Source organism: Callionymus lyra, chromosome 6 (genome assembly GCF_982586985.1).
Source record: "Callionymus lyra chromosome 6, fCalLyr1.hap1.1, whole genome shotgun sequence".
In the NCBI taxonomy this organism is placed as follows: domain Eukaryota; kingdom Metazoa; phylum Chordata; class Actinopteri; order Syngnathiformes; family Callionymidae; genus Callionymus; species Callionymus lyra.
The window spans coordinates 7,672,455-7,691,098 of NC_141823.1; the positions used below are offsets into that span (position 1 = coordinate 7,672,455).

Below are 18,644 nucleotides of genomic sequence, written 5' to 3' on the forward strand. Positions count from 1 at the left end.
AGGAAAACTTGTAACTTATCTGTTAAAGATTATGTTTGAGTTATTATGCCCATAAAATATAATTTGATGACAAAAAAAGTTTGTAGGAGGAATCAACAACAACATGAAACTTTATAGAGGCGTTGACGTCCACGACAAACAAATTTCCTTTCGTGCGAGGATGAAAACAAGGAGCGGAATGAGACGTATGACGGATATCTAGATGGAAGACCTTGTGACCGTCAAGGTCTGTTCCGTTTGGCAGCGTTGCAAATTCAACATCGCAAATCACCAGTGATGGCACTTCAGACATCCTGATTCAGTGAGCGCAGCCCAGCAGCTGTTGTGGCGCTGAGTCACCGCGCCGGCAGCCGTGATCAATGCTTAACCGTTAAATGCCTCCCACAGGAAAGAATGTGATGGCGTGACACGAGGGTATGATGTGTGGATGCTCACTTCCTAATTTGTATGAGGTCGGAGAGTCCGGGGTCATCTCCGACTCATAACCACGTGAAGCTCAGCTAATTTTTTCATGATTTAATTCATGAAAATGGAATATTACCACGTGTTGTACAAATGCGGCCGTCACTCATCTGAATATAACGACATATGAAAGTAAGAAAGCAGTCCACCTTGCCTACAGTGATGAATTTTTAAAACAAGACATACTGTGTATACTTGCATAAGGAGGGGAGACATCTGTAGACATGTGCAGCTGCAGTTTTTGAGTTCACTGAGAGGGAGTGACACAAGGAGCAAGAGCGATGTTGGAGAAAAAGTTTGTAGTGTAAGTGTCTTATCATGTAGGCGTTTTTATATTTTTGAGTCTCACACAAAAAAAACATAGTTTTAATACCGAAACTAATTCAACTACAACTAGGTACTAGGTGACATGTCAAAGAACACAGCGATGACTGAGGACGAGAGGATACAGTGACTCCAGCAGCTTTTAAAGCTGATGTTTGGACATATTTTGGTTTGAAAACAAATGAAAGCAGTTACGACTTCGTCAAGAGTCATGTGGTCTGTAAATTCTGCAACACCAGAGTCAAGTACTGGACAATACTACACATATATACTTGTTACTACAGTGCCACTATTTATTGTAACTTGCCCCTAAATTGTTATATGTATTTTAATGCACTGCCCCAAAGCAGAAAACTGAATGATAAAAGTCGTAGTGAAAGTTTGTTATGTAAAAAGTAATTAAAAGTTTAAACAATTATCTCAGTTTTATTATTAATTTAATAGATCTTTAGGGGAAGAAAAATACAGTTTTTTAGTCTTGAAAATGTAACACATCTTCAACAGCAGTCACTCAGAGCACAACGGTTTTAAAGCAATACAATTAAATAAACCTAGATAACATGTAAACAGTTCTAGTCTTTGAGCGTTAAAACCACTTCGTTAACCGAATTTCCCCTCGCGGGACAAATAAAGGTTTCTGATTCTGATTCTAAATGAGTTTATCTAAAATTTCAGCATCAAAGATCCAATAAATCAAGATTTTCACGACCACAAGCGGTTGTCGTTCAGTTACACAAACAGTGGCATGGGTCGACCAGAGCAGAATCGTAAAAGGCATCCGACTCCTCTTAAAAGAGCCTTCAACCTGGAAAAAAGATGCTCTGAAAGTTCAGTCCCGCCAGCGCTCGGCGCCAAACTTCTGTTTCTCACTTTCATAAAACACTGTAAACCATTTAACAGTCCAGATGAGCAGAAAACTGCAGACTAATCTCATCCTGATAAACGGATCATTAAGTCAAGCGAGCAGCGCCGCAACTTAATGCTGCTTTGTTGACTCAGTGGATCCACAACATCTGGCGAGAGACACATGTGGCTGCTGACACTCGGGGCCCCTGGAGCGTGAAATCAATGTCCACACCTGCCGCTGGAAGTTTAGGAGTCTGATGAGGGTCATTGTGGATTTTAAATTTGCTAACTTGTTTAACAAATGAGTCGAGGACTAATTAAAGAAACAAAGAGAAGACATTAAGTGTGGATCATGACCATAAATAAATCCTTTACAGGCGTCATTTGGAACTTCTTTTTATCTTGTGTTGATTATATTTGTAAAGACGGAACCTGAGAACCTTCTGTTCACATTCTAAGGTCCAGAATTTAAAAAAAAATATGAGACAAAACTCCGACTCGGGCCATCTGGACAAACACAAGACAGCTTTACTGTGATCGTTGCATCAGCAGGAGAGTGTTGAGGGAAGATTTGAAATATAATACAACATTCCTCATGAGACAAAACAGTTTCTTTCTCTTGGTCCGGCCACGATAAGAGACCGTGATCTGGGAGCAAAATCTGGTCCTGACCCAGAAAGCTGAGCAGTGAGATTTTTACTAGTATGATATGAATCTGAACAACTTGTCTGTTCTAGTCAACTGAGAGTTTGATTTATTGAATCATGACCTTACTTTTAAAAACCTGGTCTTAACTTAGTGTTAACTTAGTGTTAGTATATCATAATAGACGATAACGATTTTAACACTTTTATAACTACCATTATATAGAAGTCAGGAGTGTGTCAGGTTTCACGGCTGGAAAAATAATGTGTTTTCCAGGATAATTTAGATTTTCCAAATCTGCCATTTGTTCAACCTTACAGCTAGTTTTTGTAAAAGATGAAAAGTAAAAAATAATCTTGCGTGACTCTTGAGCAGGTGAGTCTGCTCTATGTTTGGGCCATTCAGAATCAAAATAATGTTTATTGTCTACAATGTAAAAACAGAAAGAAAAAACACCAAGGAGTTAACTTTAGTTAACTGTAACTTAAAAAAGTATATAAAAGAAACCACCATCTATGAAGCAGTTTGGTGACAACTTGATATATCACAATGTTTTTTTTTACGATTTTGTACTGATAAACATGTCCTTGTTCCTACAGAGTCGTAATACAAGAGTACACAAGACTACAAGAGTCATATCGCAATACATACTCCTACACAGTACACTATATTCTTTCTCCAACTGTTCTCAATAGTCACATCTTTACATACCGGTAGTTACTTATCTCATTATTAATTTCTAAATTTTCTATCTCTCCAACATTCTCGGTCAAACACAGTCTCTCCTCTCCATGTGTCCAAACCACCTGTTCTCCACAACTTTGTCTCCCGACCTCATAAGCAATTTCTCTGACACTCTAATCTCGCTCTACTTTTCTAACTCTCAACACTAAAGAACATGACAGTGAACACTACTGCCATAATAAAGCTCCCCTTTTCCTTTCCCTTGTCACATTCTATAAGAATGTGTCCCTTAATGCACAGCAGAACAAGCGTGGCCATCTCAGAATAGAATGTCTTTATAAACCAGACACATGTTCAACAAATTAGCTGGTAAAGCACTCACGCTGTCAAGATTAAAGGCTTTTACGAACATCTGACGCAAGTCTGGTCGTTTTGTCATGATCTACTTTTGTCATGCGAAAAGGAAAATGTGTCCAACTCAGTCGTACAGAGGGGTCCAAACTTTACACACAGTCCAAGTGATGGAAGGAATAAAGCAATATCGATCAATCGAAAAAAAACAAAATTCATAGAGAGTCTATAACGGACACTTAGGCTTCAACGATTAGTCGAATAATCCTGATGTCAACTATAAAAAGCAACAAATTTTGTAATCATTGCATTTTTTTTTATTATTCGTGCATGCTCAGTCGTGGCCATCAGGATCTGCCTCGACATCGCCTTAAAAGTTATATCAACAACTTTTTTTTTAGTCAAAAGGTGAATTTTGTTTAGTTATGCATACGTTAACCATTTAAAAGCTGAAAAGCTGAAATTTACGGTAAAATCATTTTCGTTGACGAGTGTTTTTTTAAAACTAATAATATGTGACTGAACTGGCGAAGTAGTAGTAGCGATCTCCAGCCCGTTGCCATTGACTTCGGTGACAACAGATGTTCAAAAGTATCAGTTGAAAAAATTATAATAAATTATTAAGAAAAAACAGAAAGCTATTGATCGTCGCTGCGGAGCTACTGGAGAGGCTGCCGTTCTTGTCGGCGCCTCGTGATTTGCACGATAAGGCCCACTGGATTACAAAGCGCAACGAATATGAAATTTGAAATTATGTAATAATGCGCATTAGACAGCTTCCTAGCTTTACTCCTGTACTCCTCGCTGAATAGTACCACGGAGACTCCCAGTGGCGCTTCATAGTTTACCAACTTTTTGACAGATTCCACACATAAACCACATAAACTATGTTCTAGGTCAGTAATACAATCAATCCGATTATTATCTAATCTAAGTTTTTTAAGTCAGCCTTAAAGTCTGCAAACTACGGTAAGAGGGTTTGGTCTTAGGTTTTACACATGTAACAGCAGATTTATGCACCGTCATGTATGAATCAGTTTCATAATCGACTCAAAAGTATTAAGGCAGCATTTTATCATCCAACCATTCCTTGATATCCTCAACAACACTAACCACTGGCTGTAGCAGCCACTGAGGGATTTCATAAAAATCACAGCAAGATACTAATTTGTTTCTCGTCGTCTTCCTGCCAGCAAACGGTAAAATGGAGTCAAGTCAAACAAGCACATGGTTGCAGTTAATTAGCGGAGGTTAAACTTCCACAGCGACCGTCTCTGAAAGTACAGCGTTTTGATAGATACTTAAACCTTACACCTACCCTTAATATAGTGGCAGATTAGTAGAACCAATCCAGCAGTAATTTGGTCATTTAGTGAAGCAAATCAACATTAGAGCTCATTAGAAAAAGCCTCATTGATGGGAGCTGGAGTGGCGGAGCTCCAGATGCCGACTGTGAATTAACCTCCGAGACTTTCTCGTTAAAGAAAATTAAACTTGCAGTTTTAAATCTGAAGCTGTGATTTCAATTAAGTCATACAATAATGTAAATAACCGCAGAAACTCAGACCAAGGGTTGAACTTCTATCTTAAAGGGATAGTTTTTTAATAAAAGTTGGGATTATTTTCAGATTCATCTGTGTCTTTTTGGAGTTAAAGGTGTTCACTTGTCTTCTATATGAACAAAGGACCAATCAGATTTGTTTTTATAAATTTCTGTAATAATAATAATAATAATATAAATTATAGACGTGAATCAACACAATTCTAAAATCAGAAAACATGCTTTATTAAACTTGTTTTTAAAAACCTAATTTCCCAAGGGGTCAATACAATTAATGCTGTCCATCCATCCAATATCATTCTAAAATATATCCTGTACTGCAAAATATAACCTTAAACAAATCTGAAATACATAGTAAGACGCAGTAGCATTCTGCATCCGACTTTCATCCATTTTGGTTTCATTCAGAGAAGTAAGTGATGCAGGACTGTGGGACAGATTTTTTATTTATAAATATGTTATTTATCCTTCATAATACGCATATTAATAAATACATTAATAATTTAGAGTGTATATAAATAATGAAATGTCAAAATAAATGACATCCAATTTTTTTCTATTAAAGAACAGCTCAATTTCTTTGCATATGTATTTATTAATTTTAACTATTGATGCATTACATTACATCATTTCAACATTTATTTCTAGATGTTAGTTATAGATTTCGCCATGTTGAATTAATTAAAAAAAAAAGGCAGAAAAACAAGATTAATTAAAAAATATATATATATACAAAAGGGACAATTATAAAAGTATATTATAATTATAATAATATAGTATATTATTTATACTATAATATATAAAATTGATATATTCAAACATTTATTTATACATTTGTTTATTTAGTCAAGTAGATATATACACATTTGTTTATGATTGTAATTTATAGATCTTCATACAACGAGTCGTTCAAATTTCTTCTTTGTTCAATTAAATAAATAAATAAAATTAATAAATTTTTATCCTTCTTTTGTATTCGCAAAACTTTGAATACAAACCAGATTCAAGACATCCTTGGCTGGTGTCATAAGGGCATTACACACTAGTAGGTAAGTTCCTGTACGAGACCAAAGTGTCATTCAGCAGAAGTTCTTCTTAGAGCAGACGGAGTACGTTTACGAGTCAACTGCCCGAGAGTATTTTCCATGGACTCGAGAGGTCACCACCATAAAAATGGAAGTTTAAAGGGATGAATAACTCGTTTTTTCCAACGTGTCTCGCCCTGAAGTGGCTCGACAACAGAACCCAGATCAGAGATGCCAAGACAAGACCGGCGCTTGTAAACACTCAGACGGCGACATAAACACATTGGGCAGCTCTGCGGAGCCACATTCTACCACATTTGTCATGGAAATCGTGAGGCGCTCTTATCATTCATAACCAGCGGTGGCTGCACATCAAAGGTTTTAAAGCTCTCTGCAGCGACAACAACGGTGTCAAGAAAAAATAAAACATTCCATTTCACAGTTCATTTAGGAGAATTACACATTTTCTGCTTGATGGCGGGACAGTGGCTGACTAGGATGGTATTCTTACCGGATTTATCAGAGCGTTGAACGTCTGCTGATCTTCCCAGCTGAGGAGAGAGAAGAGAGGGAGAGGATCAGAAACAAAACACATCTTAATGGGGGTTACTTTTAACGATCAAAAATGACCCGTTCATTTCATTTATGGAGGTTGTTTTTGGTTTGTACAAAAAAGTTTTTACCTATTTATTAGAGAGGTAGAAAATTGGTTTCAATCAAAAAGATTTAAGAGCTTTATTATTTAAACCCCGACTTGAATTAGTGTTTCTATTGAAGTTTTAATTACTTATTTTTATCATCTCAGCCCATAATGAAGTCTTCATCTATTTCAGTTTCGTTAAGCAATCCCAAAGTCAATAATGGATTTAAACAGATTACTGCTGCAAATTGAAACCTGGAATTATCTCACAGCAGAGATGCTCACACAGAAATATTGAGTAAAATGAATACACAAAATATTCAGTTACTAAATGAGCTGTACTGTAATTGATGGTTGAAATCAGGGGTGTCAAACTCGATTACACAAGCGGCCGGTTGGAAGACACAGACCGATTTCTATTCATTAAACTGGCCGTCCTTCAACAGATGGTCCAAACAGAACGTGATCATTTTGGTGCTTGGACAGTTTCATTTTCAAGCATCTGTGGTTTATCACAACATACAATCTGTCCTTCAACACCAACTCAAAAGATATTCAAGATACATTTAAGATGTTCCGTCCCTAGAATCCCAAACAGGATTTGACTCTTGGACCCTTTACCGTGGGCGACTATGAGGGATTATCCCAAGTTAAGAGGTCCAGACTGAAAAAAAAAGTTGTACACTAACAATCTTTTGCTCTTCAGGAAGAAAACCCAGGTATTCTGAAGGGAAACTGTGAGATGTAACGTGTGCAGTGATCCCAAAGATACTCAAGACATTGACTGGTTTCTACAAAAATAAGTGCAACTTAGATGCATATAAAATAGAAAGCTTTGTCTTTCGACTCTTTTGTTTGTTTGTTTTTGTTTGACAAGACATCTTTTTCTGACCTACAACTATGGTCTCAGTCAGAGGAGAAACCTTACATGTACAAGATTTCACAGGGCCAACCAAGTTAATCATCTGCAAACTTTTGAAAATCCAGTTGCAAGTTGGGATCTGCAAAGAATGGATCTCCAAATGGAAGGTCCGAAAATCATTGCGTCCTATTCAACTGGACCCGGTGTGCCATTTCTGCCTGCTTTCCTATTTTGGTATGGGCAGGTTTTTTTTATGAGTGAACAAAACTTTACCTGAACAATTGGAGGTCACTTCGTACCACATAATAAACATTTATATTTACGAAAAGACGCACCTGACCCTCACCCGACAGAATGTGTCCAGATTACATGCGTCGATGGCAGGTTTTTTTAAACGTAAAAGAGCAATAAAACAATGCAATATTGAAATTTGAACGCAATCCCTGCATTGTACCATTACAAGTGAACACATTTCAGCCAATCACCATCAACATCACATGTAGCCCAGACATTCTGTTTGGATGACAGTCTTGTGCATCACCAGAACAAGAAATTAATAAATGGAAAAAGAATGAAAAAGATAGTCATTTTGTAAATAATAAAACTAAATTGGCCTCAAAGCAGTCAAGTTTTACTTCACTCCAAAAAAAGACTGTTAATACTGTAGTGTCGTTTCTGACATCAAGTATGTAAGTAACCTGAACAAAACAATAAGTCAGACCAAAATGGTACTAACAGCAAGTATTAAGAAGTGAGATTGCGAGAAGAAGTGCTGATGTGTTCACAATCTATAATTAAATACTCTTGAATTATGGCAGTAATGATTTATTTCGAGGAAAACCTGCAGTTTGAGAACACACACATATATAAATACACAGTCTACTTCCCTCTACATCAGAGCCAATTACCAGATTCCCTCTGCTCTAGTTAGAGATGCTCTGAGCAAATATTTGAGCTTCTGTAGCAAAGTAGCAGCAGCAGTTATCGGGGTCACTCTGGGCTCTTTCTTAACCAAACACAGCAGCTACACCAGATTCAATTAAAATTAAATTTGTTTTGGAATGAGCCACTGGTCGTTGTGGAAAAGCTCTCAGATTCCCCCCCGACAGCGCTGGAAAACAAAAACTGAGCTCTCCTTACGCCGTCTTCTCGCAATCGTAAAACTCAGCAGCGGTAGACGTAACCGAGTGATGCACCCCGTCGAGATCTTTGAGCGTTGAGTGATAGTTAAGAAGGAGCAGCTTCGGAGACATTAAATGCTGAAATTAAGTTTTCTGATTGAATTTCATCTTGCGTAGCGACACTAATGTGGAGGATAAGATCTAAAATTATGTAACAGCATGTAATGATTGGGAGGCTTTCAAATCATCATTTATTTATATCATTGTATTTTTTGGTTTACAATTCAAAAACTTAAAATATAAAATATCGGCATTACTACTTTTATTTACAATCAACATGCAATTATTTACAGTGTTCATTCCAGTCATTATGACCTCCGTAGCTAAAGGAACAAAGCCTGCGCACGCTGGCAATGACTGAGGACGAGAGGATACAGTGACTCCAGCAGCTTTTAATGCTTCTGTTTGAACATATTTTGGTTTCGAAACAAATGAAAGCAGTTACGACTTCATCAAGAGTCATGTGGTCTGTAAATTTTGCAACACCAGAGTCACCAAGTACTTGACAATGCTACACATATATTCTTGTTACTAAAGTATAACAAATATTGTTTTGTTGCCTGTATTGTTACACGCATTGCATCGCCAGATTCTTGTCAATACACACTCCTAATTTCAATGCAAAAAAATTAAATTGCTTTGATTAAATGGCTTTAAAATGACTTTATTAAAAAAATGCACCTCACATCTGACTGGTAAGACAAGATTCAAGAGTCAAAGATTCAAAGGTTTTTTTTGTCATAGGTACTACGTACCATGAAATTCTTACTTTGTACCCCCAACAAAAGTGCATAGTAAAAATAAACATATATATAGCTGAGACGGAGAATCAATCCACTGTGTGAGTTCCACATCCTGGCCTGCCGCAGCAGTAAAATATTCAGGAGTGTCACTACAAGCATGAGTGGAATATTTCACTCTCCGGGTTATTGCACCTGTCCAGCCGGCACGACATCCTGCTCAGAGTCAGAGTTAATGGCTGCGGAGCTTCAGCGACAGAGTGGAGACGGATGGGGGACGAGTGAGAGACTCTCAAGGTGGTTCGAGGAGCGAGTGCCGCCATGATTCCATCTCTGCAGCCGCGTTATTGAGAAGCCCAGATCTAGAGATTCCACTTCATTCGTGGACGTGACGAATGGGGAAGTCAAACACAAGCGGATGCGTTCTTGATGAAAAATCCACATGGTGGACGACTGTTGACTCTCGACGGCAACAAACTGATCTGTGACTCACACAGTTAGCGGGAAAATACTCCAGTGCTGAGGTAACCGACTCCACCATGACTCACTGGGGCCAGAGTCACCCATCAATCATCGAACCATGGCTGAGAAGGAAATCGAGAATAATTGTAGTCGACGTTACAGATGCGTCTTATATCATGTGAATATTGCTTTGAAGAGCTTTATCAGTTGAGCTGCATCATGGGATTTCTAGTGCGAGTGGTGAGGGTGGGTTTTACAAGCGGAACAGATTATATAAATTATATAATTGAAATTGCAGGTTAATTTTTCGCAGGAAATCAAGTGAATGATGCGGTTCCTGATGTTTCTTTAAACATTTTTTAATTTAATGAATATAAAAGTGGCATAGAAAGCTTTTTAAAATATTGTGATATTAACATTCAAGCATGATATTCATTTCATCAGATGATACTTCCTCTTCGATCGAGCCCATGTTCTGACAAACGCCATAAACTTTCACCTCCAACTCTGAGCTGAATTCCAAAAAGACCACATTCCTTGATAATAAATGGTTATCAAGCAACTACGGCTCATGTAACTATAAACCACACAACTCCCTAAAATGGGGGCGGGGGGGAGTTAACAGATCAAGCGCTGGTGAGACAGCGAAGGAATCTCTGGAAGTCATCCTGATATTTAGGGCGTTTCTTCTGTTGGCCGTATTAATCAACCTTCGTTGTGTTCTTGCCCAAAGACTTCAATTCTATCTTCTGGCTAATTTAATTCGGGCGTCCTTGACCTTTGTGGCTGAACAGACTGGTTCAATATCAGCATTACATAGACTGACCTTCTGATAAAAAAAGGAAAATATAAATCATAAAGTGTTTGTGTTTTACTAATTTCTACTAGTTTACAGGTAAATTCTTTGAGTAAACTTGACTGAAACGAGCGTCTTTACTTTACTAATGTTACTTCAGAGAAAATACTATCTTTTTTCAAAACAAAACACCTTTCAGCAGTGATGTACATTAGCAAGAATCTGGCGATACGATACCTATCACAATTCAGGGGCAACGATACGATATATAGTAATACTGCAGGAAAAATGGATAAACTTGTAGTATTACATTCGTTTTGAAACCAAATTATGTCAGCTTTAGAAGTAGCTGGAGTCAAATGTATCCTCTAGTCCCCAGTCGTTACCAGATTTCGAGGGATTTTATTGTTCTTTAGCTGCGGGAGACGTAATGCCTTTAATTGCAACACAAAAATGAACACCGTGAATATTTTCACATTTATTCCAAATGTTTAAAGATCAAATGTTTTTTATTTTATACACACTTTATTAAAATATAAACCATAAAATAATTATAATTAAAATCGAAACTGTTATATTGATACGGTATTGTGAAAAAAAAAAAAGATTTTAAGTATCAATATTTTCTTACACCCCACCTTTCAGACGATAATAAATCAATAGAAAATATTTAAAATAAGTTTTTTTTTCTTCTGTGCAACCCAGTAACAAATGCCTCTCGGACCGGCGCTGGTCCCCTGGACCAGGGGTCAGGGCGGCTGATGTAAGGAACGTATGTTTGTATTTTCTTGAAGGATGAAAGAAATGTCAAACAACTACATTTGTGTGATTATACAAGTTTGTTAATGAAGAACAAGCGCAATTATAATCAAAGCCAGAATCTGGAATCCACCTCAGCACCCGTCCTTATGTCCCCATTAACCTCCCAGTGGGGTTCAGGTAGAAGCGACAAGGCGTGTGGGGGTAGGGGGGGTGACACTACGGTAGAGCCCCAAAAATGCGGCTTTATTAAAAACCCCACACCGCGATTCAATCTCACCTCACATCATCTGCACAGCCGGACTGTGCTGCTGGTATGAGAATTAAACAAAGACGGCGTCACGGTGCAGCTCCGCAGAGAAAAACAACACAAATGATAGACAGATTTTCTTATGTTTAACTTCCCACCCGTGGTGCCCACTGAGCAGGAGATGAGGCCCCCAAACTCCAACGACTTCAGTTGACGTTAGCGTCTCTCAGATGTACAAAATGTTTCACCACCTCCATCAAAGTAATCTTGATGTCGTGAAACTATGAAGTAGGAAGTGATTGGATACCCATTGAGGTAAAACTGGTTAACGCACCAAATAGTTGGCGGTAAACTGGGAACTTTGTATGCTACATAATTAAGGTTGGTTTCAAGTTGAAGGTAGAACACTTGAATGCATTATGTACATTAAGAAAGATTAGGAGGATCTAAAGCTCTCCAGTGGACAGTGACTCATCATTGTGGTGAGGTCAGGATTGCAGACTTGAGTTTGAGTCGTTAGTTGAATAATTTTAATCAATACTATTTTGGTTTTAGGCATTATTAGAGGGTGTATTACCAGGGGTGTGAGAAAATATTAATACACTTTAAATACCATGATCCGTTATTCACAAAACCAAATCTATATTCGACAGGACTGTATCAATATAGACTGAGGGTTTTTTTTGGCATTCAAAATCTGCTTTTATAATAGTTCATCTATGGTTTCTATTTTAATAGAGTGTAAATAAAATATATATTTTTTTACTTTATACACAAAGTAACAGGGAAACATTCAAGGTGTGTTAATTTTTTTGTTGCAATTAAACAAGCCCACGATGGCAGCAGTCGTTACTAACTCCGCAGTTAAATGCGTGAGATGGCGATGACTGAGGACGAGAGGATACATTAGCCTCCAGCCTTTTTTAAAGCTTATGTTTGGACATTTTTTGGTTTCAAAACAAATTAAAGCAGTTAGGACTTCGTCAAGAGTCATGTGGTCCGTAAATTCTGCAACACCAGAGTCAAGTACTGGACAATACTACACATATATCCTTGTTCCTACAGTATCACTATATATTGCATCGTTGACCGTGTATCTTGATTCACATCACCAGATTCTTGCCAATACACACCCATAGTCATTACACTCCTTTGATATCTTTTAATTGTCTTCAAACAGAGCAACTACAAATAAAGAATGACCGTCAACGCTCATCTTAACTATTTCAGCATCATTACGAGTGGATTCTTGGACAGAGCCGCGACATCTGGAGCGCAGCTGCTGCCTTTCGTCACGTTACACAAACGCTAAGACGCTACGTTGCTACTTCAGGGGTTCAGGGGTCGTAGGCGTTCTGTCCATTTAATCTCCTCTAGGTATAGACAATCTTTGGGAATCAAACACCACACAACCAAGTACACACAGAAATAGACATGGACACACAGGGGACACACAGCGGGCGCGTCTCTCGTCTTTCTTCTATACAAGGCAAACATTCAAGCCTCTCCTGGGACGGCACAGATTCTCAATGATTAGTCCTGCCCTTGCTCATGAGGAGGGGGGCACAGGGGGCGCTCTAATTCAATTACACACCCTCCTAGTCCCAGTCCAGCTCGACTCACAGTTCCATGAATGGAATCAAATCCGAAATCCAGGAGGACTATAGTCACTTAGTTTTAGGCAACTTTTAAAGAAATATTTGAAGAATTTTGAACTTGGCATGAGTTGAAAGTAACTTTTAGAAATATGCAATAAAAAGTTAGCTAAACTTCCAAACATCCTAAAATAACAAATCATCCATCATTGGCAGATGTTATCAAAGAACTACAAGAAATCTGGTTTGTTACATCAAATAATCTAAACAATATATGTATTAGTAAGTAAGTAATTAAGTAATTTGTATTTATATAGCGCTTTTCCAGACCAGGGTCACAAAGCGCTTAAACAATCAAAACAATACTCAATAAAGTATATACTTTAAAGTTTAATATAATACTGAGAACAACACAGGAGTTCAGGAAAATCAAGGAAAAGCCTACAAATAAAAACGTCTTAAGACGTTTCTTGAAGGAGTCAGTAGATCCATCAAGCGCAAAGAGAGAGATTTATTACACTAATCCTTTCAAATGTGTTGCAGGTGGATGGACTCTATCCCAGCTAGTCAGGGTGGGAGTCAGAGGGAGACACTGGACAGGTTTCTAGTTCATCTAAGGACCTTTAAACAACAAACTGTTACACTTAACAATTGAAAGCAATCCATTGAAATCCAATGGAGTTGCCTTAAACTGGATTCAAACCAACAACCTTCAAGTATTTCCATTCCAATCACCAAGAATATACTCAAGAACTATCATTGTTTTTATTTAGTCAGTGTAAAAATAATAATACGATTTTAAAGAATCTGAATAAAAGAAATATACATAATTAAACTATTTAAATGTAAAGCAATAGATCTAATGAAAGCTTGTATTAGGTCAAGACCATTTGCATTTTTTTTATTTAAAAAAATTACAAAGACCAAAATAAAACAAAATAAGATGGAAAACAAAAACGATAATTATGGTTTTCTTGTAAAATACAAAAATTCAAGATGTTCTTAAATATAAAGTCATGAGAGTGATTGGCAGTACAGTCACTCCATTTAGTCCTTAAACCAAATTGACAGACATAACATAACTGAGACAAAATGTTTTTATTATTTAAATTTGTAATTTTTTTTTTTAAACAAAAATAAACACAAGAAAAGTTTATAAACTGATGAATCATCCTCCCTGTGTCATGTGCCACAATTTTTACCTTAATTATGTGTGTTTTTGCACCATTTTTGTATATGTTATGTTATTCCCATTTTTTAATTCAATTCCATATCCTGTGGCACAAAAAAAATGCTTATTCCCTAAAGAAAAACACACTTTGAAATTTCACAGTGAATTTATACTTGGCCAATAAAGCCGTTTCTGATTGGACGCATTTTTTGTTCATTTTCTGGGCACAGCTTAACCACCGGCGCCGTTTCAAAAGGACTGGTTTGGCACCAGTACCAGATAAACAATCTCGGGTCACATAATGTCATGACCTTCAATATCGTGAAGTTACACGTGATGAGTAAAGGATTGGGACAAGAGAGACGTGAGGTGAAAGTATCATCATATCAAAAGGTCAAAGGGCATCTGAAGTCTAAGGTGGACTTGAACCACCTCAGCCAACATGGACGACAATCTGTCGCGAGGGGGTCGTGGCAGAAATCTGTGGCATTAAAGCCGACAGTCTGAGACAGAAAATGGCAAATGTTGGGGATTAGCGGCGCTGCCTTTATAGCCTCACAACAAATCCTCATGTTTTCTGCGATTGCTTTTCTGAAGCCAATGTCGTTCGCTAATGATGCTCAGAAGAAGCCGCACTGGACCGAGGTGAAGATTCTTTAAATTCACAATCACTGGAGTGACACAAAACTGGGGGTCTTAAGAGTGCTGGAGAGAAGAGACGACTTCAAGTTAAAGCAGATTACTGATGAAGAACAGGCTCCAGTCTATAATAGACAGACAAAGAATGGGGGGGACAGGAGGGAGGCAGGGGGTCAGGGCAGGGTAACAAATCACCATCACGTTTTAAATCTTTTACTAGAGCAGCACCATTAACAAGCCTCCGTCCCTAAAAGCCCACAAAATGCCTGAGAACCCCCTCCCTAAACCCCCCTCATCGACACAAGGGCTGAACTCACAGAGAGTTGAAAAGTTAGTCATTGAAGTGAATGTTTGCCCTGAAGTGTTGACTTCACAACTCATTTTCATGTAGAATAGAATGATTTTATTGTCACAATGGGGTTAATAAATCTATAACTTTTAACAGAGACGTTCAGTGCACAGTTCTGGGAAGGTAACTATGGTGGATATTTATTGAAAATATAGAGACACAATATAAGAAAAATATAGAGACACTATATAAGAAAATATAGAGACACTATTGATTTTTGGGCTCTCAAATATTGTTTTTTTTCATCACTGTTCTTTTATGGTTTATGTTTCAATAAAGTGCATATTGAATGTTTTTTTGTTTTTTTATTAATTTTCACAGTTATGCAATATACTATATCAAATGCAAATAGTTTAAACATTTTTTGTCCCATCCACTTTCTGACGCTAGACGGCTGCGGTCGTTACATCGTCCTCAGCTTAAGGAACACTTATATAAAAGAAAGATCCTGGTGATGACTGAGGACGAGAGGATACAGTTGACTCCAGCAGCTTTAAGAGCTTCTCAGATTATTTCCATCATTTTACATTTAGGGCTTAAAAACAGTTTACTATGATTCATATTTTAAGAACCTATATTACCTACATTATGGTAATTGTCATAGCAGAATATTATATATATATAATATATATATATATATATATATAAAGAATATTATTGAATTCTAATAATGCTAATTTTCTGAATTAATAAACGATTGTTAAATCAGCACCTTTATTAAATCCATCCTTTTTCCTCACACAATATGTCTTTTTTTTCAAACTGCTTGAATATATTTATATTAATTACATCATTTATTTTCCACTTATCTTTGTTTCCACAAGAAAGTAATTAGATGATTGACTGACTGTAATAATAATATCCCTCAGATTAGATTCAAAGTTGGAGATTCATTTTAATTAAATTTGAAGGAAATGATGAGAAAGGGATGAGCGATTAAACTTTGTGGCGTTAAAAGTAATTTTATTTATTTTTCCCCACGCCCTCCTCCGGCTTCATGGAGCACTTGTATTTTATTGACCTGATACGACGTAAAATACCCACTAGAAAAATTAAATAAAAAAATCAATATACTCAGCAGCACCAACATAAACAGAAGCAGGTCGGGGGGGTCAAAGCCCAAAGGCTTAGCGTCTCCATAAGGATTAGTGGATTAAAATAAACTTATTTTGAATTTATTAAACAGTGAAATTGCCCTCTGCTCCTGCATTTAATCCAGAATCCTCCGAGATCTTCCTTCTAACAATTTGACGAATGCGAACCGGGCCGGGCCTCTGAGGCGGAGGTCAGGTGGGCATCGTGGCCAACACCAGCTGCCAAACAGTTGCAGCTTAAATGATTTCACACTTCATTCTGGAACCCGTTTGATAATCTGCCTTAACTTCAGGACCCGCTCACTTATCACGGACCCCGAATGTTTCCTGGAACGGACCAATCACACGTTTATTATTACACCGCGTTATCGAGCGAGGTCATTTTATGATGCCTACAAATAGACGTTTCATGAGGGGCTCTGCAAATATTGGTGACAGCCACAAGCAATATTTAATAATGAGCCACAGATCATCTATTGAGGTGCAAACTACTGGTCAAGAGAAGTGGTTCACGTGTGCAGTGGTCAGTAGCAGAAACGTATCGAACAAGAATAGAGAAGGTGGAATGACTTTAAACTCATATCACAGTATAAATTGAATACCTTCACACTAATTGTATAAATAGCGGTATTTAATTAATTGTAAGAATTATAACATCCATGTTTCTAACTGGGCTTTGAAGTCTCTTAGCAAAATATAGCAAAAATATAAGTAATTTAAGGGCATTTATTGTGCAGAAGACAATAAGTCAGAACATTAAGGATAGTACATGATGAGAGGACCAAAATTATTCAGTGACATGAAAATAAATTTGATAGTTTAAACCGTACTTCGTAGTAACAAGTTTTAAATAAGGCTAATAGCTAAAACAGAGAAAGGGTTCTGTTGTCCAGAAATAAAAAGAACATTAAATGTTCCACATTTTAGAGAACACTAAAACAAAATGTACACAGAATAACACTTTAAATACACAGAATACTTATTAAAATATACATTGTGGGGTTTTTTTATGTGCAATATAATTGTACTTTGAATTTATTGTTTTGGTCCTGTATCATCACTATTGTCTGTATTTTAGATAAACATTTCTATTAGAGAAAATTAAGCCAAAACTTGTGTTGTTTTTCTGTCTGGCTACTATCGTTCGGAAGGAAGCCGTTCTATTCCAAAATGGGAAATTGACACCAGGGCTGTTTCCCAAATCGCACACTTCTGCACTTACACTCACTGTGTGAAAATGTAGTGTGCATTGAGCACTGAATTGGCACACTAAAATGGCCAGAAAATTGAGTGTTCATCGATGGACACTTTCCACCCTCAACCTCCGTCATCTTAGTGACGTAGATGACGCTAAACTGAAGCTACGTCACTTCGGAGCAAATACAGGCTCATTTTTCCACAAAACAACACAACAACAATAATGACACAATAAAACACAAGTTAATAACCTGTTTCGATTGTAGAAAAAGTGTTGTCAAGTGTCGGTGATAGTGTTTCAATTTCCGGTTGTAATGAGTATTAAAAAGTAGTAGAAGAAGAAGCTGTCGAGTCATTTCCTGTAAGTGTGTAGCAGCAGAGTTTGATTTGAGACAGTACTACACTGTCGAGATTTGCGAACTGGCCAAGTACGTGCCCTATCTTAATGTGTACTATAGACCAGTGTACTTGGAGCAGTGTGCAATTTGGGACACAGCACAAGACTCTTAAATGATAGCATGAAAAAAGGAAATTGCACGAGTGGAGAATAAGCAGATATTTATTGTTTATAACCAATACTCCTTCTGCGCCACAGAGAGAGACCAACCTTAAAACTATTTGTGGATCCAGATGGCAATCCCGTAGACCTCCAAAACATAGTCATCTGTTCTTCATTACATTGTCAAAAACAAGTTAAAATCATTCGGTTTTTTAGGGCCTTTTACTTAAGGACAGACAGATAAACGACAACAATACCTCGGGGCAGAGGGGAAATAAAAACTTTTGTGGCCGACTGCCGCCTTCCACCGGTCGCTTTTTTTATCACCACTAATCCTCCTTTCCTTCTCTTGTTTTAATTGGCCGTGGCAGTAAAACCAAGCTTAGGCGGGTTCAAGATAATTCCCTTCCCGGTCAGGCGTACATGAGAAGCACCACTATCATGATCATCATCAGAGGAACTCCTTCGATTCAGGAGAAGTGCTCCTCAGGTACATCGAGTTCCTCACAGAC

At 37.4% G+C, this 18,644-nt stretch overlaps 1 protein-coding gene across 1 annotated transcript in view; it reads right to left on the reverse strand.

Annotated features, from left to right (window-relative positions):
- Positions 1-18,644, reverse strand: part of tln2a (talin 2a) — a 101,800-nt gene that overhangs the window by 66,205 nt on the left and 16,951 nt on the right. Inside the window, exon 2 of the mRNA XM_087793377.1 lies at positions 6,410-6,449. The gene's annotated coding sequence lies outside the window, so the exon portion shown is untranslated. The remainder of the gene's footprint in view (positions 1-6,409; positions 6,450-18,644) is intronic.